This window comes from Symphalangus syndactylus, chromosome 16 (assembly GCF_028878055.3).
Source record: "Symphalangus syndactylus isolate Jambi chromosome 16, NHGRI_mSymSyn1-v2.1_pri, whole genome shotgun sequence".
Taxonomy (NCBI): Eukaryota; Metazoa; Chordata; class Mammalia; order Primates; family Hylobatidae; genus Symphalangus; species Symphalangus syndactylus.
Genome location: NC_072438.2, coordinates 33202780 through 33230113, shown reverse-complemented (window position 1 = coordinate 33230113; position 27334 = coordinate 33202780). Strand labels below are relative to the sequence as shown.

At 43.0% G+C, this 27334-nt stretch overlaps 1 long non-coding RNA gene across 1 annotated transcript; it reads right to left on the bottom strand.

Annotated features, from left to right (window-relative positions):
• Positions 1-322: 322 nt before the first annotated feature.
• LOC129464557 (uncharacterized) lies at positions 323-23595 on the bottom strand. The gene is made up of 3 exons (XR_008651634.2): positions 23497-23595; positions 18427-18537; positions 323-977 (listed from the first exon to the last, which is right to left on the bottom strand). It is a non-coding gene; the product is annotated as an uncharacterized lncRNA (long non-coding RNA).
• Positions 23596-27334: the final 3739 nt, after the last annotated feature.

Genomic DNA, 27334 nt, shown 5'->3' with positions numbered 1-27334 from the left:
ACCTATTAAGTTAGGTTGTGGTTCCTCCACAAGAACTCAAATACAGAAGTTCGGTGTCCTTCTCAGGCCATCCTTAGTCTGCTTTAACGGAAGCATCCTACTCCTAAGGCTCTTAGGATATCAAAGTGGTTCTTCTGAATGGATCATATATTTGAATGCCCGTATCTGGAATATCTGTTTTTGAAAATAAAAAATAATTAACTTTATTTTAATGACTTTTTTTTTTTTTTTTTGAGACGGAGTCTTGCTCTGTCCCCCAGGCTAGAGTGCAGTGGCGCGATCTCGGCTCACTGCAAGCCCCGCCTCCCGGGTTCATGCCATTCTCCTACCTCAGCCTCCGGAGTAGCTGGGACTACAGGCGCCCCGCCAACACGCCCGGCTAATTTTTTTGTATTTTTAGTAGAGACGGGGTTTCACCGTGTTAGCCAGGATGGTCTCGATCTCCTGTCCTCGTGATCCGCCCGCCTCGGCCTCCCAAAGTGCTGGGATTACAGGCTTGAGCCACCGCGCCCGGCCTTTAATGACTTTTTATATAAATATTTAGTGGATATGAAAAGACCTGTGAGTTACACTGACATTAAAGCAATAAACAAAGATGGCAGGCTGTCAGAGGCTCAGCCACTTTCCTGGTGTCCAATAAATGGCAATATATATTCTAATATGCATATACATCTCGATTTCTTTTACGATCCTTTTCTTTTACGATTAGGAAAGATCAGAGCTCTCATTTGGGGCATCCACAGACAGGAAGAGCTGTGGCCAGATTCATTAATCATGACTGGTTTATCTGACCACAAACAAAACCAATTGTTCATGTGTTCTTACAAGTGAGGTAATCCATCTTGATGAAAGCCGTGTGTCACAGGTAAATGAAAACGTTCGAGGCATTTGCATTTCCATTGGCTTGGCTCAGTTTCACAGATCTTGCATTTCAAAGCAGGAACTCAGATTTGGGTAACACTTTTGTGTACTAAAACCTGTAATTAATGCCAGAGATCTTAAGTCAGTGAATAGCTGTCTTTCATTATATGAGTATAAAGGAGCTTTCGTGCATTGGAATACTGATTTACCTTCCCTGGTATTACTGTACATAAGCCCCTGTCTGGTGTTCGGTTGTAAATGATATGTGCAGTAATATCAAGTCAAGTAAAAAAGGCACATGAGAAAAGCCACTATGAGGAGCCGTTGAAAAGACAAACCCTTGTGATTCACCTTCTAATTCTAAGAATATCTATTCATTGGGTGCTTACTGTGTGCCAGGCATGGTTCTGAGAGTTGCATGTTTATTACTTCAACTACTCTCCCTAACAGTCTAATGAAGTAGGTTCTGTTTTTTATCTTTAAAATACAAAATTTTTAAAAATACAAAAATTAGCTGGGTGGGATGGCAGGTGCCTATAATCCCAGCTACTCAGAGACTGAGGCCCGAGAATTGCTTGAACCCGGGAGGCAGAGGTTGCAGTGAGCTGAGATCGCGCCATTGCACTCCAGCCTGGGCGACCCAGTCTCAAAAAAAAACCCATTGGGAATCAAAATTTGGTATTATTTGCCCTCCTAGTGAAGACATACATCTTACAGGTTATTCTCTCTGATTCAATAAGGAAGCTAAAAAAAAAAAAAAATGGATGTTATAGCTGTTTCTCACTTTCCTCGTTTTTTTCCAAAGGATTCCTTAGTTAGTCCATTAAGTGAGAAATCCTTCACATTTTTATTAGAAGAAAATGTGCAAAAGTGCGACTAAAGGGCCCTCACAGTAAAAAGACTTCCTGCAAGTGTACAGAGTTAAACTAGATACTCTGAGCCCTAGAGCTAATATGTATTTCCTTTTGAACCCAGGGTGGTGTTGGAGTGGGGGCGGATTGGGTGAGTGTCAGGGGAACCAGGTGCAAGCACCAGAGTATAGATTCCCGGGTAAGGGTGTGTTTCTTCATTACAACGAAACGTATTCACTAATTCTTTTCCATTTTTTAAATAGATTTTATTTTATTTTATTTTTTAGAGACAAGGTCTTGCTCTGTGGCCAAGATCATAGCTCACTACAGCCTCGAATTCTTAGGCAGAAGCCAACCTCCTGCCTCAGCCTCCAAAGTAGCTGGGACTACATGTGTGTGCCACCATACCTAGCTAATTCATTAAAATTTTTGTAGATATGGGGTGTTGCTATGTTGCCCAGGCTGGTCTCGAACCCTTGAGTTCAAGTGTTCCTACACTGCCCTCCCAAAGTGCTGGGATTACAGGTGTGAATCACCACACCTGGCCGAGACTTAATTTTTTTTAGAGCAGTTTTCATTTCACAGCAAAATTGAACAGAAAGTACAGAGATTTCCCAATTACTCCCCATGGCCCACATGTATAACCTCCCCCATTATCAACATCCCCCACCAGAGTGGTGCATTTTTTTTTTTTTTTTTTTTTTGAGACGGAGTTTCGCTCTTGTTGCCCAGGCTGGAGTGTAATGGCATGATCTCGGCTCACCGCAACCTCCACCTCCTGGGTTCAAGAGATTCTCCTGCCTCAGCCTCCTGAGTAGCCGGGATTACAGGCATGTGCCACCACGCCTGGCTAATTTGGTATTTTTAGTAGAGACGGGGTTTCTCCATGTTAGTCAGGCTGTCTGGAACTCCCAACCTCAGGTGATTGGCCCGCTTCAGCCACCCAAAGTGCTGGGATTACAGGCATGAGCCACCGCGCCCGGCCTTGCATTAAATTTTTAACTGGGTATACATTCCTCTAAATTCTATGTTTCTAGAATATAGACTCTGAATGTTAAGTGGGGAATTAGTGTACTCCATACTCAGCCAAAGCAAGCTTGTTACTGTTTCCAAATCGAGCAGCCCTGCCTTCCAGCTACCACCACTTTTCCTTTCCACATCCACAGGTTGAATAATCCTTTCTGGATTTTTTTTGGGGGGGGCATTTGGCAAAATTTTCTCCATGCATGTTTCTCATGATTGGTAATAATAAGAGGCAACTTGAATGAGCACTCACTGTGTTCCTTGTGCTAAGTTTTTTACAGATCTTGCCTCATTTAATTCCATAACAACCCAAAGAGGGCTGTTATATTCCCATCTTACAGCTGAGGAAACAGATACCCAAAGAGGTGAGGCAACTTGCCCAAAGTTCCACAGCTGTTAAGTCCTAGAGCTGGGATGGGAAGCCAGGCCTGTCTGACTTGAAGCCCCTTAAGTCCTAAGAACTCTTCTTAAAGGGATGCTTTTTCTTTTGAACCCCAAAGACTTTGAAAGGAAGTACTTTCTATTCATATGAATGAGTACATTGTCATTCATTCCCAGCGCTCAAGCTAGGACACAGTTTGATAAACCTAGGTTAGAGTTCCCCATGGTTGTGTCTAAAAGATCTTAAATTCTGCCTGATTCATAGTCTCTGCTTAAGTCCTATAGTTTATCATGCCTCTTTACAATGTTGAAAATGCTCAGGTTGATTTAAAATACCTGCTGTGGACTAAATTGTGTCTCCTACAAAATTAATACGTTGAAGCCCTAACTCCCAGTGTAGTTGTATTTGGAATAAGGAGCAATTAAGGTTAAATGAAGGCATATGGGTAGAGCCCTTATCTTACAGGAGTAGTGTTTTTGTAGGCAAAGACACCAGAAGGTGTGCTGTCTGTCTGTCTGTCTGTCTCTCTCTCTCTCTCTCTTGCTCTTTCTCTCTCTGTCTGTCTTTGCCATGTAAGGACACAGCAAGAAGGTGGCCATCTATAAGCCAAAAAGAAAGCCTTCACCAGGAACTGAATTGGCAGGCACTTTGATCTTGGACTTCTCAGCCCCTAGAACTGTGAGAAATGAATTTTTACTGTTTAAGCCACCCAGTCTGCAGTATTTTGTTATGGTAGCCCAAGCAGGTTAAGATAATACCCACTTTTTTTCTCCATTCATTCCTCTAAAAATGCTATGTCCCAGTCCTGATATATGAGCTTCCTACATTTACAGCAAAGATCTTCTGAGACAATCTTAGAAACAGTGCAGAGAAACATCACCATTTTACATGACACAAACTAAGCATAAATCTGGCTAACTGGTCCCCTTGTTAACAGAATTGAGCCCATTCAACTGTCTCTTTATACTCAATGGGTGCTGAATATATTTTCATTTATTATCTGCCTTCTTCTGCCTCTGAGACAGGTAAATGGTGTTGAGAGGCATGACGGCTTCAGTTAATCTCTCCCTCACTCTATAGAATGGATTACCATTATATTTCAGCTTAAATGCTTGCTCAGGCTAGAAATGCTAACATTAAAAGAATATTTTGGTTTGACAATGTGAACTTTATTTTGTTTCATAACAGCTAAGTTTTTTAAAATGTTTATTTTTGAATAGTGTTGTGGGTTGAAGTGCATCCCCCCAAAATTCATATTCACTCAGAACCTCAGAATGTGACTTTATGTGGAAATAGGCTCTTTGCGAGTGTAGTTAGTTAAGGACTTCCAGACTAAATCATCTTGGATTTAGGGTGGGCTCTAAATCCAATGAGTGATGAGCTTGTAAGAGGAAAGGACACAGGAACACAGAACAGAGGGGAAGATGAAGATGGAGCCAGAGACTGGGATGACACATCTATAAGCCAAGGAATGCCAGGAGCCACCAAAAGCTGGAAGAGTCAGGGAAGGATTCTTCCCTAAAGTTTTCAGGGAGAACAGGCCCCTGCCAGTGCCTGGCCTCCAGAACACTGATGGAATAAATTGGGTTGTTTTAAGACGGAGTTTATGGTAGCTTGTTATGGCCGTGCTACTGTAGGTAATATAGGCACATGGTTAAATTATACATAAAGGTAGACAGTGAAAAGTCTGACTGTCCCCCATCTACCTGGCACTCAGCCCTATGCCCCCTAAACCCCTAAGAAACCAGTATTATTAGTTTCTTGTGTATCTTTCTAGAAATATATATATATATATAATTATACATATGAGTATATATACACACACAGTCAAATGTGAATATATATTCTTTTTTTAGCTTATTTTTTATGGAGCATTAGCCTAGATACGGTCTATGACATCATTTAAATTTTTTTAACTATTTTTTTTTTAACTTCTTATTTAGTTTCAAGGGTACATGTACAGGTTTGTTATACAGGTAATTGCGTGCCATAGTAGTATGTTGTACAGATTTTTTTGTCACCCAAGTAATAAGCATAGTACCTAATAGGTAGTTTTTTGATCCACCCCACCCCCACCCCCCTACCCTTAAGTAGGCCCCAGTGTCTATTGTTCCCTTCTTTGTGTCCCTGTGTACCAATGTTTAGCTCCCACTTATAAGTGAGAATATGTGGTATTTGGTTTTCTGTTCCTGTGTTAGTTTGCTAAGGATAATGGCCTCCTGGCTCCATTCATGTTCCTGCAAAAGACATGATCTTGTTGTTTTTTATGGCTGCTTAGTAGTCCATGGTGTATATGTACCACATTTTCTTTATCCAGTCCACTGTTGGTGGGCATTTAGGTTGATTTCATGGCTTTGCTACTGTGAATAGCACTATGGTGAATATATATGTGCATATGTCTTTATGGTAGAATGATCTGTATTCCTTTGGGTATAGATCCAACAATGGAATTGCTGGTTTGAATGGTAGTCCTGTTTTAAGTTCTTTGAGAAATTGCCAAACTGCCTTCCATAGTGGCTGAACTAATTTACATTCCCACTAGCAGTGTTTAAGCATTCTCTCTTCTCTGCAACCTTGCCAGCCTCTGTTATTTTTTGACTTCATAATAATAGCGATTCTCAGCCTGCCCAACATGGTGAAACTCTGTCTCTACTAAAAATACAAAAATTAGCCAGGCGTGGTGGTGGGTGCTGGAATCCCAGCTACCGGGGAGGCTAAGGCAGGACAATTGCTTGAATCCAGGAGGTGGAGGTTGCAGTGAGCCAAGATCACACCACTGCACTCCAGTCTGGGTGACAGAGTGAGACTCCATCTCAAAAGAAAAATAATAGTAATAGCCATTCTAACTGGTGTCAGATGGCATCTCACTGTAGTTTTTAATTTCTCTCAGGATTAGTGATGTTGAGCATATTTTCATATGCTTGTTGGCTGTGTGTATGTCTTCTTTTGAAAAATGTCTGTTCATATATTTTGCCCATTTTTTAATGGGGTTGTTTGGGTTTTTTTGCTTGTTAATTTGTTTAAGTTCCTTGTAGATTCTGGATACTAGACCTTTGTCAGGTGCATAGTTTGCAAACATTTTCTCTTATTCTGTAGATTGTTTACCCTGTTGATAGTTTGTTTTGCTGTGCAAAAGCTCTTTAGTTTAATTAGGTCCCATTTGTCAATTTTTGTTTTGGTTGCAATTGCTTTTGGCATCTTCATCACGAAACCTTTGCCAGGGCCTATGTCCACAATGGTATTTCCTAGGTTTTCTTCAAAGGTTGTTATAGTTTTAGGTTTTATATGTAAGTATTTAATCCATCTTGAGTTTCTTTTTGTATATGGTGTAAGGAAGGGGCCCAGTTTCAATCTTCTGCATATGGCTAGCCAGTTATCCCAGCACCATTTATTGAATAGTGAGTCCTTTCCCCATTGCTTGTGTTTGTCAACTTTGTCAAAGATCAAATGATTGTAGGTGTGTGGCTTTATTTCTGGGCTCTCTATTCTGTTCCAATGGTCTATGTATCTGCTTTTGTTCCAGTACCATACTGTTTTGGTTAATGTAGCCTTGTTGTAGAGTTTGAAGTTGGGCAATGTGATGCCTCCAGCTATGTTCTTTCTGTGTAGGATTCCTTTGGCTGTTCAGGCTCCTTTTTTGGTTCCGTATGAAATTTAGAACAGTTTTTTCTAATTCTGAGAAATATGTCATTGGTAATTTGATAGAAATAGCACTGAATCTGTAAATTGTCTTGGGCAGTATGGCCATTTTAACAATATTGATTCTTCCTATCCATGAGCATGGAACATTTTTCCATTTGTTTCTGTGTGTGTGTGTGTATATACACACACACACACACACAATCAAATGTAAATATATATTCTTTTTTTTTTTTTTTTTTGAAACAGTGTCTTGCTCTCTTGCTCTTGTCACCCAGGTTGGAGTGCAGTGATGTGATCTTGGCGCACTGCAATATCCACCTCTAGGGTTCAAGCAATTCTTCTGCCTCAACCTCTTGAATAGTTGGGATTACAGGCACCCGCCACCATGCCCAGCTAATTTTTGTATTTTTAGTAGAGACAGGGTGTCACCATGTTGGCCAGGCTGGTCTTGAACTCCTGACCTCAGGTGATCCACCCACCTCGGCCTCCCAAAGTGCTGGGATTCAGGCGTGAGCCACCGCGCTGGGCCAATATACATTCTTATTTCCCCCATTTTCTTACCCAAAAGTTAGCCTTTTCTGAAACATTCTTCCCTACTTTGTTTTTTCACTTAGTAATATATTTTAGAATTTTTTCCATATTATTACATAGTGTCCTCATTCTTTTTTCAGCCACATAACTTTTAATTGTATGAGTAAACCATCATTTATTTAGCAATATTCTAATTGACAATTTTGTTGTTTCCAATATTTTGAAGCTTAAACAGTGCCACAGTGAATGACTTTGTGTGTACATTTTTGTACACATACACAAGTATCTGCAGATAAACTCCCCAGAGGTAGAAGTGGTGAGTCAAGCAAAAGCATTATATTCCCACATGCCCCCACAGGATGGATGCTGTTTAGCCATCCAAGAGCAATGTGTTAGAACATGTGTCTCCTCACAGCCTCACCAACAGAGTGTGTTACCAAATTTGTGACATCCTGCCAATGTCAGAGATAAAAATGATAGCTCAATGTCATTTTAGTTTATTTTTCTTGTGAGTAAACTTGGGCATATTTCCATCAATTTAAGAATGATTTATACTTCCTTTGTTTTATTTTTCTTTTTTTATTCTTTTGAGATGGAGTTTCATTCTTGTTGCCCCAGGCTGGAGTGCAATGGCACGATCTCAGCTCACTGCAACATCCGCCTCCCAGTTTCAAGCTATTCTTGTGCTTCAGCCTCCCAAGTAGCTGGGATTACAGGCGCCCACCACCACACAGCTGATTTCTTGTATGCTTAGTAGAGACGGGATTTCACCATGTTGGCCAGGCTGGTCTCGAACTCCTCACCTCAGGTGATCTGCCCGCCTCGATCTCCCAAAGTGCTGGGATTACAGGCGTGAGTCACCACGCTGGGCCCTTCCTTTGCTTTAAACTACCTGTTCATTTGTTCACTTACTTACTTATTTAACTTATTTTTGCTCATTGAAAAAAAAATCACACAAAACCTTTATTAGTTTCTAACAAAAAGGCATGAATTATAGGAATAGTGAAAGACTCATAGAGAAATTAAAATTTATCTGAAAGCCATCTTTAGTCAGAAGACTTCTTCACAGACAAATAAGTAGTTAAATATATAAATTCTAAATATATCACACCATAAGCTATTTTTTTCTTCCTCTTCGGTTATGAGCTATTCCAGGAAGATTTAATGAGAGCTTTTTATTTGAGGATTTCCAAAAATGTCTACTCTACATAAAGTGAAGTTGCTTTTAGAAAAATGTTGGTTTGATGAAAAGATAGAGTTTAGTCTGCTTTAGACAAATTCGGTTAGTTTTTATTTATTTATATTTAACAACCAATGCGATACTATAGTTTCAAACTATACTTTGTCTTACTACCATCATTTACTCAGAAGGCAATAGTTTTTTTTTTAAAAAAAAGGGCAAACTAAATCTTAAATTAGGTATCAGAATTCTACTCATAAATAGTCAATCGATATTGACATAGATGCCATCAAGTATGCAAAGATGAACAGAATTTCAGTTACAAAATTTAGAGGAAAAAACTTAATAACATATAAAAATATTGACAAATTCAAGCTAGGATTGGCTCTAGGACATTTTATCTTATTTTTATCCTTGCAGAAGGATGGATGACTAGACAGCACCAGAAATGCTGCCAAAACTATTGTTTGTTTGGTAATAGTTGTTCATATTATTATTATTTTCTTAAATTAGAAGTAGGGTCTTGCTTTGTTGCCTGGGCTAGTCTCCAACACCTGGATTCACGCAATCCTCCCACTTCGGCCTCCCAAAATGCTGGGATTATAGGCATGAGCCACTGAGCCTGACCAATTGTTCATAGTAATGAAAAACAGATCAATAGGCCGGACGCAGTGGCTCATGCCTGTAATCCCAGCAGTTTGGAAGGATGAGAGGGTAGGGATCACTTGAGGTCAGAAGTTCAAGACAAGCCTAGCCAACAGGGCGAAACCCCATCTCTACTAAAAATATAAAAATTAGCCAGGTGTGGTGGTGGGCACCTATAATCCCAGCTACCTAGGAGGCTGAGGCAGGATAATTGCTTGAACCCAGAAGGCAGAGGTTGCAGTGAGCCAAGATTGCATCACTGTACTATGGGCAACAGAGTGAGACTCTGTCTCAAAAGGAAAACAGATCAATAGTCTCTAAGTTATATTTCACAAAATGAAATCAATCACTGTCTTCTGATTTAACTTTTGGGAATCAGACAGGGCAAAACCCAAGTATCATATGTTCTATTTCTGTTCATCAACACAAATAAAAGTCAACAACAATACAAATTCACAAGAAAAACATATGGTTATGTTTCCGGTTCTGCAACATAAGACAATGTGATATAACTCTCCTATAGTAAATTCCTATTTTTTCTGGAATAACAGATTATTAGAAATATGAATTTCCAAAAATTCAGGTAATTTCGTAACTAATTTTGATTTTGACACCAGGTATTATGATGTGAAAAACTGTAAAACCCTACTGTTTTCTTTCTTTTCTTTCTTTCTTTTTTATTTATTTATTTTTTTTGAGATGGAGTTTTGTTCTTGTTGCCCAGGCTAGAGTGCAATCGTGAGATCTCGGCTCACTGCAACCTCCACCTCCCAGGTTCAAGTAATTCTCCTGCCTCCGCCTCCCAAGTAGCTAGGATTACAGGCATCCACCACCACGCCTGGATAATTTTTGTATTTTTAGTAGAGACAGGGTTTCACCACGTTGGCCAGGCTGGCGAACTCCTGACCTCAGGTGGTCACCTAATGTTTTCTGTCTTAGCAGAGAAAGGACAAGGAGAATGCTGTGCTGAACTTCACCTGCTACTTCATTCTGGACCCAGTTTCTGATCACCCATTCGGTTCCCATGCTACCAACCTGTCCATCACTGCACCCAGCCTCTCCCTAGCTCTTAACTCCTTTTAACAGAGTCTAGTTTGCTTTCTGTTAACTAATTCCCAATGTCCTAGAAAACTCTGCTTTTCTGCTTTAACATTGATCCTAATCCATTTTAAATAAAAAGAAATGCTATGATGCTTAAAATGTAATTAAATTGGAGATGGAAATCAAATTACTTCAGTGTTATGAAAAATATATTTCAAGTGCCCTGTAAATATTTGGAACAATAATAGCAAGAATACTTAGACTTTAGACTCTGCATGGGTTCCTTAATTACTTGGAATAGTATAATCTTACTTTGATTATTAGTAATGACAAAAAGGTGGGCAAAGGCCATGCAACATGCATTTGTTTGTATGTATGTTTCTTTGTTTTTATAGAGACAGGGTCTCGCTATGTTGACCAGGCTGACCTTGGCCTCCCAAAGTGCTGGGATTACAAGCATGAATCACTTTACCTGGCCCCCAAAACATGCATTTTTTTGGAAAGAGAATGTCACTTGAAGATTTCTTGGAGTTGGTCAAGGCATTTTCATATCCATAAAGATTGGAAAAGTACATATCACAGTTATTAACAATGGAAAAGACAGGGACACCCCTGCTTATCACTGAGTTTTGCAGAAACACATTTATAAAATCTTCTCTTATAATCACATAGTCCTTTAAGAACAATGAATGTGGCCATGAGCAGTGGCTCACGCCTGTAATCCCAGCATTTTGGGAGGCTGATATGGGCAGAACACGTGAGGTCAGGAGTTCAAGACCAGCCTGGCCAGCATGGTGAAAGCCCATCTCTACTAAAAATATAAAAAATTAGCCGGGCATGGTTGGCACACGTCTGTAGTCCCAGCTACTTGGGAGGCTGAGGCACGAAAACCGCTTGAACCCGGGAGGCTGAGGTTGCGGTGAGCTGAGATCGCGCCACTGTACTCCAGCCTGGGTGACAAGAGCAAAACTCCATAAGTATGCCTACAGAGCAGAATGAATGACAGATGTATAAAGGTTCTATGATAGAAAAGAGATCTTCACAATCTACCTAACAAGCTTACAAAACACTCCCTTTACCTAGGCATTAAGCTGTGTATCTCTGAAACATCTGAAAAATACTTTTCTGTGAATTACTAGGCTGTAGGGTACTAGCACTTTCAGATTCCTTACAATTATCTCTAGTGGAACTTGGCATCTTTCCTCCATTAACTGAATGCTTCAACTGGATCTTAAAAGAAGGTTGCCAATTTTCATCCCTTGAGCCTCTCCAAGGTTTTGAATGCTCTGGATCAGTTTGTCTTTTGAGGTTCCTACCTTTGGAATTCTTCCTCTCTCCATTTAGCAATTTAGGGGTGAGGATGTAGGCGCATAACTGATATTCATCTGGGAACTCTTTTTGCCAGTTTGGCTTCATTTGCTCTTTATCCATCTCTTTCTGAAGCTGTAATGCTAATAACCTATCTTCTTCTTCTTCTTTATGTCTCTCAAAGAATATGTGTTCCAGGCCCAGAGCAGTGGTTCATGCCTGTAATCCCAACACTTTGGGAGGCAAAAGCGGGCAGATCACCTGAGGCCTGGAGTTTGAGGCTAGCTTGGCCAACATGGCAAAACCCTGTCTCTACTAAAAAAATACAAAAATTAGCCGGGTGTGGTGGCTCACACCTGCAATCTCAGCTACTGGGGAGGCTGAGGCAGGAGAATCGCTTGAACCCGTGAGGCAGAGGTTGCAGTGAGCTGAGATCGTGCCACTGCACTCTAGCCTGGGCGACAGAGAGACTCCATACCAATCAATCAATCAATAAATGTTCCCAAATCTATGATTTTTTTTTTTTTTTTTTTTTTGAGACAGAGTCTCACTCTGTTGGCTGGAGTGCAGTGGCATGATCTTGGCTCACTGTAACCTCCGCCTCCTGGGTTCAAGCGATTCTCTTGCCTCAGCCTCCTGAGTAGCTGGGGTTACAGACATGCACCACCACACCCAGCTAATTTTTGTATTTTTAGTAGAGATGAAGTTTCACCATGTTGGCCAGGCTGGTCTCAAACTCCTGACCTCAAGGGATCCACCTGCCTCAGCCTCCCAAAGTTGAATCTATGAATCATTGAATAAAGTTTATTTCTGTTTCCTCTTGACCTGAGGAAGATTTGGGAAACACTTTCCTTCTTCTTGAAGAAAAGCATGGATCCCTGACTGCTTCAGATGAAGATTCCTGTTTTTCTCCTTTCGAAACATCCTTTCTGATCAGTAATTTTTACTTATTTATTCTAATGAATTTGTTCTTTTTCTTATCAATTTCTAGAGGACTTTTATCCACCTGAGAGATTAGTCTTTTATCTATGCTAAAATTTCATCCAGTTGGTTGTCTTTTTTAATGATGTTAATAACTTTTTAAAGTTAGAAATACTTTTTTTCATATTTCCTTTTTAAAAAGAAAGAAATTATTTCACATTTTCCACTATGTTTTTATGGTTTTATCTTGTACAATGAAATCTTTTATCTCTTTGAAATTTATCAGGTTGAATTTTCCTGGACCATTCAACTGGGGAGAAATGGGAATAGGCCAGGATAGCTCTCCAGGCTTTATAATCTACAAGGTCTAGCTTTCTCTGCTGCCACAAAGACAGACTGCTTCCTGAAAAATGGCTTCACAAGGTATTTCTATAATACTTCCTGCATTGCTTCTCTGAATATAATTGAGTCTAGGAGATCTTCTGTTCCCAGCCTGCATATCCCAGTTCACTTACAGGTGGTTGCAAACAAGAGCAATAACTTTCACATTTTAGAGCCCTTCCTTCAGGAAACAAATTTTTGATGGCACTTTGTAACACATGAAACCACTGGGCCATTCCATCACTCTGGGTGCTACTCTCGTACTATCCCTAATCCAAAAACCTGAGATCTGAAATGCTTCAAAATCCAAAACTTTTCAAAGGCCGACATGATACCACAAGTGGAAAATTCCACACCTGACCTCCTGTGATAGGTTGCAGTCAAAATGCAAGTACACAACACACAGTTTATTCAGCATCTCCAAAGAAAAAAGACCTTCTCAGCTGCCTTCAACTTTGTATCTGGCATATATATTTTCCATGCATGCCCAGATCCCCCCATGCAAGCACACCCACAAAGGGTAAGAAAATGGCACGTGTGCAGGCCAGAAGCGCCAACAGCATGTTCCCCCACGATATCCTACATATGACCAAGACTTTATGTGCATTAGTCATTGTGGTTTTTGTTTATTTTATTTTGTTTTGCTTATTTTCTGCTCTGTGGTATAAAGATATTGTTGAAACTGTCAGAAAAGCCTGCAGACATCCACATCCCTTTAGGTAACAGTCATAAGAAAAAAATGGAAGCATTTATGTTTATCTATAGCACAGCCAGGCTATTGGACAAACTAGACAGGGGTGAAAGTGTGAAATGTCTTACAGAAGACTATAGTGTTGGAGTGACCACCGTGTGTAACTGAAGAAACGGAAGCATAAGCTATTCACGTTCTGTGCCGAAAGAGCTGAACAGAAGTTAATGACAAATGTAGAAAAACCTTGCATCAAGCTAAAAGGGAAGATTTTGATCATGTATTGAAAGGGTAGATCCATCAGCACTGCAGTGAACACATGCCACTCAATGGTATGCAGATCATGAAGCAAGCAAAGATCTATCACAAAGGGAACTGTGAATATTCAACAGGCTGGTCACAGAAATTTAAGAAAAGACAAAGTAGAGTTTTAAAGATTTGTGGTGATAGGCCGGGCGCAGTGGCTCACGCCTGTAATCCCAGCACTTTGGGAGGCCGAGGCGGGTGGATCACGAGGTCAAGAGATCGAGACCATCCTGGCCAACATGGTGAAACCTCGTCTGTACTAAAAGTACCAAAATTAGCCAGGCGTGGTGGCACTCGCCTGTAGTCCCAGCTACTTGGGAGACTGAGGCAGGAGAATTGCTTGAACCTGGGAGGCGGAGGTTGCAGTGATTGGAGATTGCACCACTGCACTCCAGCCTGGCAACAGAGTGAGGCTCTGTCTCACAAAAAAAAAAAAAAAGATTTGTGGTGATAAAACGTGTTGGTCATGAAGCAGCAGAGGAATTCACTGCCAAGGTCATCAGTGATGAAAATCTGACACCAGAACAAGTCTATAATGCTGACAAAACATCAATGTTTTGGTGTTATTGCCTCAGAAAAATACTGAATACAGCTGATGAGATGGCCCCTATAGGAATTAAGGATGCCAAGGACAGCGTAACTGTGCTGGGATGTACCAGTGTAGCAGGCAGAAATAAGGGTACACTTTCTGGGATAGGCAAAAGCTTGCATCCTCCCTGTTTAAGGAGTGAATTCTTACCAGTCCATTGCTATGCTAACAAAAAAGCATGGATCACCAGGGACATCTTTTCTGATTGGTTTCACAATGATTTTGTACAAGTGGCCTGTGCTCACTGCAGGGAAGCTGGGTTGTATGATGACTATAAGATTCTTTTATTCCTTAACAACTGTTCTGCTTTTCCTCCAGCTAAAATTCTCATCTAAAATAATGTTTATGCCATGTACTTTCCCCCAAATGTGACTCTGTAAATTCAGCTGAGTGACCAGGGTATCAGAGCAATGAAGACTAAATATAAAAACATTATTGGGCCAGGCATGGTGGCTCATGCCTGTAATCCTGGCACTTTGGGAGGCCAAGGTGGGCAGATTACCTGAGGTCAGGAGTTCGAGACCAGCCTGGCCAACTTGGCAAAACCCTACCTCTACAAAAAAATACAAAAATTAGCCAGGCATGGGTGGCAGGCACCTGTAGCCCCAGCTACTCAGGAGGCTGAGGCAGGAGAATTGCTTGAACCTGGGAGGCGGAGGTTGCAGTGAGCCGACATTGCACCACTGCACTCCAGCCTGGGTGACAGAGCCAGACTCTGTCACAACAACAACAACAACAACTACAACAACACGTTCTTTTTCTTTTTTTGAGATGGAGTCTCACTCTGTTGCCCAGGCTGGAGTGTAGTGGCATGATCTCGGCTCACTGCAACCTCCACCTCCCCGGTTCAAGCGATTCTCCTGCCTCAGCCTCCCAAGTAGCTGGAAATACAGGCACATGCCACCACGCCTGGCTAATTTTTGTATTTTTTAGTAGAGACGGGGTTTCACCATATTGGACAGGCTGGTCTCAGACTCCTGACCTCATGATCTGCCCACCTCAGCCTCCCAAAGTGCTGGGATTACAGGCATGAGGCACTATGCCTGGTCCATGTTCTTGAACAGCATGCTAGCAGCAGTGAATAGAGGAATGGGTGTGGAGGGTTTTCGAGAGGAGTGTGGCATAAGGGACGCCCTATATGCTGTTGCCAATGCTTGGAGTACTGACTAAAGACACAGCTGTGCATGCCTGGCACAACCTCTGTCCTGTGACTATTTTCAGTGATGATATTGAACAAGGTGGAGATTTTGAAGGATTTTATATGTCAAGTGAGAAAAAAGTGATGTTTGACCTCCTTACATATACAAAAAATATACCTCCAGAGTCTATCAGTCAGTCAGAAGAATTGGATATCAAAGACATTTTTAATGTCAATAATGAGGCTCAAGTTGTTCATTCATTGACTGATAGTGGAATAGCTAAAATGGTTATTTATTTATTTATTTATTTATTTATTTATTTATTTATTTGAAACAGGGTCTTGCTCTGTTGCCCAGGCTGGAGTGCAATTGCATGATCATAGCTTAGTGTAGCCTCGACCTCCTGGGCTGAAACAATCTTCCCACCTCAGCCTCCTAAGTAGCTGGGACTACCAGTGTACGACACCATGCTTGACTAATATTTTTTGAGATGGAGTCTCACTCTGTCGCCCAGGCTAGAGTGCAGTGACACGATCTTGGCTCACTGCAACCTCCACTTCCTGGGTTCAAGCGATTCTCTTGCCTCAGCCTCCCGAATAGCTGAGATTACAGGCGCATACCACCATGCCCGGCTAATTTTTGTATTTTTAGTAAAGACAGGGTTTCACCATGTTGGCCAGGCTGGTCTTGAACTCCTGACCTCAGGTGATCCACCTGCTTTGCCCCCGCAAAGTGCTAGGATTACAGGTGTGAGCCACTGTGCCCGGCCAACTTGACTAATTTTTTTTTTTTTTTTTTTTTTTTTTGTAGAGATAGGATTTCACTATGTTTCCCAGACTGGTCTTGAACTCCTGGGCTCAAGTGATCCTTCCACCTTGGCCTCCCAAAGTGCTGGGATTTCAGGCATGAGACACCACCTCTGGCCCAAAATTATTTTAAGTCAAGGTGATTGTGATAATAGTGATGAAGATGACGTTGTTAGCACTGAAGAAAAAGTGCTTATAAATGACATGGTGAAAATGTGTGATGGACTTATTGAAGAACTCCAGCAGCCTTCATTCACAACAGAATAATAAATTATGTCAGCCTATAAAATCAAAGACAGATTTCTAAGACAAAAACCATCGTTACTGGGGCGGACAACAGTGGATGAAGCATTTAGGAAAGCCTGTAATCCCAGCACTTTGGGAGGCTGAGGTGGGCAGATCATGAGGTTAGAAATTCGAGACCAGCCTGGCCAATATGGTGAAACCCCATCTCCACTAAAAATACAAAAATTAGCCTGGCATGGAGGTGGGCACCTGTAATCCCAGCTACTCGGGAGGGTGAGGCAGGATAATTGCCTGAACCCAGGAGGCGGAGGTTTCAGTAAGCCGAAATCACACCATTGCACTTCACCCTAGGTGACAGAGCAAGACTCCATCTCAAAAAACAAAAAACAAAAAAAAAGGAAAGCCATCCTCATCATCCCTAGAGGACCCACTTCCTGGTCCCTCAACTGTTTCTGATGTTTTTTCTTACTTAAATAAATAAATAAATAAATAAATAAATAAATAAATAAAATACAGTGCACAGTAACCTTTTAATCAAAACACAGCATCATAGGTGGAGACTGAATGCCTACTGTTAATCAATTGTCACTGTTGTTTAACAGCTGATGCAGGTATTCTGGTGATGCTACTGTGCTGCTTAGTTACCCTGAATATTTTATTTTTTCACTGCATTAATGGCGTGTCATATTTTTTACTGCTAAGTACTTATGTGTGAATAAGTTTCAGAAAATAATTGCTTAGGGCCAGGCGTGGTGGCTCACACCTGTCGTCCCAGCACTTTGGGAGGTCAAGGCAGGCGGATCACTTGAGGTCAGGAGTCTAAGACCAGCCTGGCCAACATGTGAAACCCCATCTCTACTAAAAATACAAAAAAATAGGCGAGGGTGGTGGCAGGCGCCTGTAATCCCAGCTACTCGGGAAGCTGAGGCAGGAGAATCACTTGAACCTGGAAGGCAGAGGTTGCAGTGAGCAGAGATCACGCCATTGCACTCCAGCCTGGGCAACAAGAGCAAAACTCCGTCTCAAAAAAAAAAAAAAAAGAAAAGAAAACAATCACTTATCCATAACATATAAACTCAAAAGTCAGGAATGATGGTGATGCCAAACAACCACAGATCATCTACATGGGTGGCAGGGCTAGGGACAGTTTTGCTTTCTGATGGTTCTACATACACAAACTTTGTTTCATGCACAAAATTATTTAAAATATTGTACAAAACGACTTTCAGGCTAGGTGTATAAGATGATGTGAAACATAAATTCTGTGTTTAGACCAGGGTCCCTTTTTAAAGATATAACATGATGTATATGCAAATATCTCCAAATCCAAAAACATCCAAAACACTTCTGGTCTCAAGCGTTTTGGATAAGGGACACTCAAGCTGTGCTTCCTCCCATGTAAGGTCTCACCTCGGATGTTTTGGGCAGCCCTTACAGGTATTGTAGAAATTATGCATTATTTCTGCCTCTTAGATTCTTGAAAATGTGAATCGTGGGAAGGGTTAGAGATGAGGAGAGGAGTATGTATTGCCTTGTTGCTTTTGTGTCATTTCCAGGAGGAGAAACGGAAAGGTCTTGGCTTCCATTACCGTCGTCATCCTGTAAGTCTTCCAAGTGAGCCACCACGCCCAACCTATTTCTCCTATTTCAATCATCAAATTGGCTTTCTCCCTTTTGCAGCTCCCTAATCTGGGCTGGTCCTGCACTGCTGGAGCTCCTTGTATCAGACAAGGAGCAAGAAGGGTGGCATGAAAACCTTTTGGGTTTCAGTCCAATGCCTGGGTTCAAATCCTTCCTCTTCCCTTTCCTATGTGGCCTTGGGCAAATCAATTCAACTTTTCGAGCCTCTGATTTTTCGTATATGAAATGAGGATGAAAATACTCACCTCATCCAGTTACACATGGAAAGTAAATCAAATGATGGATGTCATGTAGTAATTATCCAATGAATATCTGTGCCCTGGAACTCAATGGTGCTGGCATCTCCAGGCCCCTTCCTAAAGAAAAGAAGGCGAGGACAGATTGTAAAAATAACTACTGTCCTCTGCAGTGCTCATTCTATTACTCATCAGATACTGTATGAAGTATCTTACACACTTTGCCTAATCACATTTGCTTATCCAAGGCCAAAATCAACAACAAAAGGAAACTGGGATATTATTAGTCTTGAGATGGTCAGAACACTGAGAAACTGCAGAGTACATCAGGCTTCCTGCGATGAAATGGCCTGAGGATGAAGTCACTTGGACACATAAGGGCCGTCCCTACTGGGAAAAGTGTCCCCCACTGCTGGGGCTGGGGCTGCTCACCTAGTGAAGGAGGAAGAAAGGAAGACAGACAGTAAAAACAACAGCCACTGACAACAACTCAGGCTGGTGCTGCAGAGGGGTTTCCAAGCCCAGGCAGGAAAGGAGGCGGAAATGGAGGGCCGCGTTACCGGAAAAGGACGCCTACAGGAAGGGCTCGAGACTGAGGGAGTGTCTTCCCAGCTCCTGGTGCTTTAGATGAGCTAAGACAAACCAGCACTAAACCCCATCTCAGGGCCCATGGATCATTCTTGTTTGTGTGTGTGTGTGTGTGTGTTTTTTGTTGTTGTTGTTTGTTTGTTTGTTTTGAGACAGGGTCTCCCTCTGTCGCCCAGGCTGGAGTACAGTGGCGCGATTGCAGCCCACTGCAACCTCCGCCTCCCAGGTTCAAGTGATTCTCTTGCCTCAGCCTCCCGAGTAGCTGGGATTACAGTCCCCTGCTACCACTCCCAGCTAATGTTTGTATTTTTAGTAGAGACAGAGTTTCACCATGTTGGCCAGGCTGGTCTCGAACTCCTGACCTCAAGTGGTCTGCCTCAGCCTCACAAAGTGCTGGGACTGCAGGTGTGAGCCACCATGCCAGGCACCATGGATCATTCTTATGGGCTGAACTGTGTCCCCGCCAAAACTCGTATGTTGGAATCCCATCCCCAAGGACCTCAGAATGTAGCCATATTTGAAGACAGGGTCTTAAAAGAGATAATTAAATTAAGAGGAGGTCATTAGGATGGGCCTTAATCCAACGTAACTGGTGTCCTTAGAAGAAGCTGAGGAAATTTGGACACAGAGAGTTACAGAGGGAAGATGATGGAGACATACATAGAGAGAAGGTGGCCATCTGCAAGCCAAGGACAGGAGCCTGGGACAGGTCCTTCTCTCATGACACTGAGAGGGAACCAACCTTGGCTACACATTCATCTCAGACATCAAGCCTCCAGGACTGTGAAAGAATAAATTTGTTTTTTAAGCCACCCAGTGTATGCTACTTTGTTATGGCAGCCCTAGCAAATTAATGCAGTCGTCTCTTTGGAGGAGGCTCAGTAAGCCAGTGACCTCCAAGTAGAGTCATAGGATCAAGAGCACGGGGCCCAGACAACAGGGGCACAGCAACTGAGACTGGGATTTCCACCCACACAACCCTAGTGATCTGCAATAGCCAACCCCACCCACCCAACTAACAAAGGGATACCATCCCTGCCCAGCCCTACCAGACCTGTCCATACCTCCGTGACTTCTCTTCCCTCTTGACTGCCCTAGGTGTTTGCCTGACCTGACTTCCCACCTCTCACCCGTTACACCACTGCCACCTGGCCCCCACTGCCATCTGCCACACAGCCACTACTGCAATACCTCCTGGGTGACCACCGGTTCCATTCTTGCCCACAACCCACCTGCACCCATCTACTCTGCACACAGCAGTCAGAATGAGCCTTCTGCAACCTACACCCTCCTGTGGCTCCCATCCCACTTAGAACAAATCCCAAGTCCTTCCTATGGCCTAAAAGGTGGTATGAGGTCTGGTCCTGCTGACCTCCCCACTGCGGTGTGCGCCTTCTCCACCCACCCTCCTGGCTCACCACCTTCCTCGCCATTGCTTGGACATATCAAACACCTTCCCATCTCGCAGCTTTTGCATTTGCTGTTCTCTCTACCCAGGAATGAGCTTCCTCCTGGTAGCCACATGGCTCCCCAACTCCACTCCACCATTCTACCTCTTTGTGACACATGATCTTGGGTTCCTGGAGATGTCACACACTCAAAGGCTAGCAATGACCTTAACACCAGTGAGCCCTGGGGCACTAACCTTTGCTGAATGATCACCATGTTATATACACAATCAGATTTCCTCCCCATAGGTCCCTGGAGCAGGTGGACACCCATGCGGATCCCTCCCTCCCTGGATTCAGGTCCCCGCTCACATGTCACCTGCTCAGAGAACAGGTGACACCCTGTTCCCTGATCACCCTGGCAGCACACACTGGGATTTTTATTGCTCTCCTTCTCTGCTATCTTATTTTTCTCCCTAGCACTGTATAGTTATTGTTTATCTATTGTCTAGCTCCTCCTCTAGAAAACAAACTCCTTGAGGGCAGAAGTCCCAATGCCCAGGTCAGTGCCTGACACAGAGCTGACATCCTATAATGAGTGGGTTTCCTAAGAGCACGTGGACTTTTACTCCCTGGCCTAGAAGAAGGATTGACTTTTGGTCAAAATCTTCTCATGTGTGAACCCTAACTAACCTAACGCTATGCTACAATATGGCTTATTATAAAAATCAAGTCATAAATGTTAATTGTTTGTTAAACACTTAGTTAATTAATCTGATTAAGCTGATGTTTCATGGCAAAAGTACCACATGTAAATATGCATCATATGAATGGGTGAATTTATAAATAAATGATGCTGGGGTGGGGTGGGTCACCAGCCCAATATCCCCATTTCTCCAGACCTGCTGCAGGACAGAAGGTCACTTGCTGCAGCCAGATTTGTTTTTTTGTTTTTGAGACAGGGTCTCGCTCTGTCACCCAAACTCCATGTCTCCATGTACAACGGCATGGAGATAGCGATCATAGCTCACTGCAGCCTCAACCTCCCAGGTTCCAGCAGTCCTCCTGCCTTAGCCTCCTGAGTAGCTGGTACCAGAGGTGCATGCCACTGTGTCCAGCTAATTTTTAATTTTTTTTTTTAGAGACAGGGTCTCACTATGTTGCTGGTCTCAAACTCCTGGACCCAAGTGATCCTCTCACCTAGGTCTCCCAAAGCGCTGGGGTTAAGTGAGTCACTGTGCCCCGGGTTTTATAGCTCGGCTGTGAAGATGCTCCTGGGCCATTTAGCCCACAATGACCCTCAGCCTTTGAGCACCAGCAACCGCTTCCTGAGTGACTCCGTGTGGTGGACTGCATTAAGTGCTTGACACACCTGTCACATGGAACCTCTCTCACTACCCAAGAAGTCCAGATGCTCTCTGCCTATATGACCAGCTCATCCTAACTCCAGGCACTTCTCTGTTCTGCAATTTGGGCACTTTGAGCCCCAAGGTGTTTTTCTGTTTGTCAGTGGGCATGAGAGTTTCTCTTATCTCGTTGATTTGACCAGGCTGAGGGCAAACTCTTGCTCCCTTCCGTGTGGAATAAGCACCCAGCAAAGGCTCTGTCTTCAGGAGGCCTCAGCAAGTCTCTGCTGATTGAGTGACTAACGGCCTGGCTGTTGTGAGGGGAAGGGTGCCCTACCTTTATTTTTATTTATTTATTTATTTTTGAGACAGAGTCTCACTCTGTTGCCCAGGCTGGAGAGCAGTGGCAGGATCTCAGCTCACTGCAACCTCCGCCTCCCAGGTTCAAGCGATTCTCCTGCCTCAGCCTCCCGAGTACTAGGATTACAGGCACAGCCACCCAGCTAATTTTTGTAATTTTAGTAGAGATGGGTTTTCACCATGCTGGCCAGGCTGGTCTAGAACTCCTGGCCTCAAGTGATCCGCCCCATCGGCCTCCCAAAATGCTGAGATTACAGGCGTGAGCCACTGCGCCCAGCCGCTCTCCCTTTATAAGCCATAACCTCACCCATCAACAAACTGGCCCCAGCTGGCAGCAAATGATTCCAACAGAACATAAGCTCCTTGCAGGCAAGGACTTTGTCTGTCTCATTACCTGCCATACCCCGAGCCCCTAGAAAAGCCCCTATCAACATCTTCCTGCTAACAACGGGAGGGCCTGGCGGTCAGGCAGCAGGTGGCTCTGGTCACTCCAGGTTCCTTCTCCTCTTATTGCCTCATCCCTAATGCCTGCCTCTCCCATTCAACAGTGAGGTTCCCAGGGCACAGGCTATGGTCATTCACCTTTGTATCCCAAAGTCTAACATTTGCTCCTTCCGTTCATGGATTCTTTCAACAACTATTTATTATGTGCCTACGTAAGGGCCAGGCACCATTCCAGGCACTAAGGATACATTAGGAAACAAAACAGGCAAAAAACCTTGCCCTCATGGGGCTGGTGCTTCAGCCAAGGTTTACTAAAGGTGTTCTGTACGCCGGGAACTGTGCTGGGGCCGGGTGACATGACAATGAGTAAGGCCCCAGCCCTCAGGAGCACTGTATTCCCAAAGGGATGGAAGATGTTAAGCCAGCAAACAAATGAATGAATGAATGGTTAAAGACTCTGATACCTGCTAGCCCAGGGCACAACAGGGGCCCAGCTGGTGTTTGAAAAGGAGTGGTGTGGAGTGCTTGCTACTATAGACTAAATGTGTCCCATCCAAAATTCATGTTAGCTCCTAAACCCCAATGCGATGGTATTTGGAGGAGAGGTTGTGGGGGTAATTACGTAATAAAGGTGGAGCCCTCGTGAATGGGATTAGTGTCCTTATAAGAGAGGGCCCAGAGAGCCCCCTCCCCATTCCTGTCATGAAGACACAGCAAAAAGATGGCCATCCACGAACCAGGAAACGGGCCCCCATCAGACACTGACTCTGCTGCCTTGGCCTTGGATGTCCCAGCCTCTAGAACTGTGAGAAATAAACTTCTGTTGTTTATCAGCCCCTCGGTCTATGATAGTCTGTTACAGATAGTTTGTTAGTCCAAACGGACTGAGTTGCTAAGAGAACAAACTCTGAAGAGACAAACACCAAGGCTTGACATTGAGCTCTGCCACTCACCAGCTGGGTGGCCTGTTTCCTTGTCTGTGGTACTCATTTCATGGGGTTGCTGTCATAACTTAATGAGATTAGTAGAGTGAGAGGCAGAGAGAGATGGAAAGCCCTTAAGATAACAGGCAGCCCGGTTCCAAGGCAAGCAGGAAGGGAAGCCAGGTTAGAGGTTCATCAGGAGGCCGAGTTGACAGTGACTATTGTGACCTACTCTCCAGAGCCTGACACCAGTCAAAGGTGACAACTTTGCAATACCCCACCCCACTCACTCCACCCCACTCCAGACTTCATGAAACACCTGGGACTGGTTTTGCAGGAATTCTACCTCCAACATTCAGATGTCAATTAATATTAATATTCAGCTGAAGAAGTATGTATGGCCAAGCCCTTCCTGCACCAGATCCAACTGGGCACAGCCAACTTCAAGTCTCTCTGTGCCAGCCAAGCTCAGACATTGCCCATTCTAACAATATCAAACGCAGAACAACCCAAGAAGCAGAGAAAATCTTGCCTAGGGGAGCATCCTTGTTGATATTTGGGATCCCAGTTAAAGTCCTCAATGAAGCTCCTCATAAGCAACATATTACTCCTGCCATGTGCCGTGTGGGAAAATCAGGAGGCAGCAGCTCAGATGCCAGAGTCCTGATTACTGGAGGGCCTCTAGCGTAGCTCATTCGTCATTCATTCTTTCAACAAATGTTAATTTATTACCTACCATGGTCTCCAAATAAAATCAAATTTGTATTTGATCATCCATCCATTCAGCAAATTTTTATCCTAACCTCTATGTACAGGGTGTTTTTGGGCTAGGGTAAAGGATGGCAACACGTCACCATGTTTCTGCACATGCCAGTCCCTGGTTTTAAAATCTTATGGTTTCTGCCACCATCACCACTTCCCCATCTGCCTGCTCTTCTTTTATGTAGCTCATTTTATCCCTCAAGGGTAGATTCAGGCACATTCCCCCTTGGCCAACCCTCCTGGTCCAGATGCTCCTCAGCTCTGCCCCACATGGCCCCACCCTGTGATTAGCTCTGTCTTGTGCTTGGCCTACTGTTTGGTAACCACCTGCCTCCTGGTCTTCCTTTCTCTCTAGATTGTGACCCCCCCCTTTTTTTTGAGACAGGGTCATGCTCTGTCACCCAGGCTGGAGTGCAGGGGGGGCAATCTCAGCTCACTGCAACCTCTGTCTGCCAGGTTCAAGCGATTCTCCTGCCTCAGCCTCCTCAGTAGCTGTCATTACAAGCATGCGCCACCCTGCCCAGCTAATTTTTTTTGTATTTTTAGTAGTGACAGGATTTCACCATGTTGGCCAGGCTGGTCTCAAACTCCTGACCTCAGGTGATCCATCTGGTTTGGCCTCCCAAAGTGCTGGGATTATAGGTGTGAGCCACCATGCCCGGCCTCTTCTTTTTTTTTTTTTCTTTTTTAGAGACAGGGTCTCGCTATGTTGCCCAGGCTGGTCTTGAACTCCTGGGCTCAAGCCATCCTTCTCCCACAGCCTCCCAAAGTGCTTGGATTAATGTGTGAGCCACCACACCCAGCTAAAAGGGCATTTTTAAATAAATAATTACAGCTAAATTCCAGGCATGCACCACCATGCTTGGCTAATTTTAAAATTTTTTTTGTAGAGGTGGGGGTCTCGCTATGTTGACCAGGCTGGTCTCAAACTCCTGGGCTCAAGCAATTCTCCTGCCACAGCCTCCCAAGTAGCTGGGATTACAGGTGTGAGCCACCATGCCCAGCCTTTTCCCCTTTTCATTTGTATTCCTTTATTTACTTGTGTTTTCTAATTTGGTACAAAATACAAAAAAAATCTGTGGAGTTTTATTTCTTCGTGTCACGTAGAAAATGGAAGAGGAGGTAAGTAACAAGGAAGACAAAATACACCTTTTAACGTCAACACTGTTTGTTGTTTATCTGGTGACCCTGAGGGCAATTTTCATTCTCATTTTTTTCTTACTGATGTTTCCAACCCTTTCAACAGTGACCATTTGTTGCTTTTGTAATTACAACAACAAGAATCCTTATACACAAAGCAAAAAACATATAGTTTGTCTTGTTTTTAAGAAACAAAGATTAAACTACACTAAAATACAAGGCGATTATCTCTGAATAAGTTTTGGGGTAGTTTTTTTTCACCCTCATCTCTGCTTTCCAAATTCCAAAGATAAAAAGATACTACTTGAAGAAGAAGAAAAATAAAGGGAGTTGTGTTTCACGCCTTCCCTCTTCCCTTCTTCCCACCCTATCTAATGCCTGGAATATCCCATGAGGGTCTCCAACTTCAGCAGGAGCTAAGAGCCAAGAGTCGTCTGAGAGATGACTTTAGTTTCTTTCTCTCCTTTTTTATTGTGTGGTGAAGAAAGAAATCATAATCTGACGCCTAAAGAGGATTTCACCTTTGCTCTTGGTTGGACTCTAAATCACATTAGGACAATTAAAAAACCACAATGAGAAACATCTTACACCAGTCATGATGACTGTTATTAAAAAGTCAAAAATAGGCTGGGCGTGGTGGCTCACTTTGGGATCCCAGCACTTTGGGAGGCCAAGGCGGGCGGATGAGGTCAGAAGTTCAAGATTCAGCCTGGCCAACATGGTGAAACCCCGTCTCTACTAAAAATACAAAAAAAAAAAAAAAAAAAAAAAAAAATTTAGCCACGTGTGGTGGCAGGCACCTGTTCTCCTAGCTACTCAAGAGGCTAAGGTAGGAGAATTGCTTGAACCTGGGAGGTGGAGGTTGCAGTGAGCCAAGACCATGCCATTGCATTCCAGTGACAAGAGTGAGACTTTGTCTCAAAAAAAAAAAAAGGAAGTCAAAAATAACAGACATTGGTGAGGATGCTGAGAAAAGGGAACGCTTATACACTGCTGGTGGGAATGTGAATTAGTACAACTTCTGTTGGAATGAGTATAGAGATTTCTCAGAGAACTATCATTTGATCCAGCAGTCCCACTACTGGGAAGCTACACAAAGGGAAAGAAATCATCATAACAAAAAGATACTTCCATACATATGTTATCACAACACTATTCACAACAGCAAAGTGATGTGGGTTGATGTGGAATCAACCTAAGTGTCTGCCAACAGATAACTGGATAAAGAAAATGTGGTATATCTATATATATCAGAAAGAATAAAAAAGAATAAAATCTTGTCTTTTGCAGCAACATGGGTGGAACCAGAGGGCATTATCTTAAGAAAAGTAATTCAGAAAGTCAAATATTACATGTTCTAACTTGTAAGCTAAATAATGGGTACACATGGATATAGAGAGTGGAATCATAGACATCGGAGACTCATCAGCCTGGGCAATATGGTGAAACCCCATCTCTACCAACAATACAAAATAATAGCCAGGCATGGTGGCATTAGCCTGTAATCCCAGCTACTTGTAAGACTGAACTGGAAGAATCACCTGAGCCCAGGACGCTGAGGTTGCAGTGAGCCAAGATGGTGGGACTGCACCCCACCCTGCGTAACCAGAGTCAGACCTTGTCTCAAAAAAGAAAAATAGTAAGATGCTGGAGATTCAAAAATGTGGGAGGGTGGGATGGGGGTGAGGGATGAGAAATTACCTAACGGGAACAATGAACACTATTCAGCTGATCGTTACACTAAAAGCCCAGATTTTGCCTCTATGAAATATATTCATGTAACAAAACTGCACTGTCTATAAAAATAAAAATAAATGAATAGATAAATAACACTGAGGAAAACATTCTTCATGGAGTTTTAAAATTCAAATCAATACATTTTTTTCCCAAATAGATTGTAGAATCTTTGAGAGAAGGAACTATTTCCCAGTTGTTTTGATATGCCTCATGCAGTCTATTAAATTAC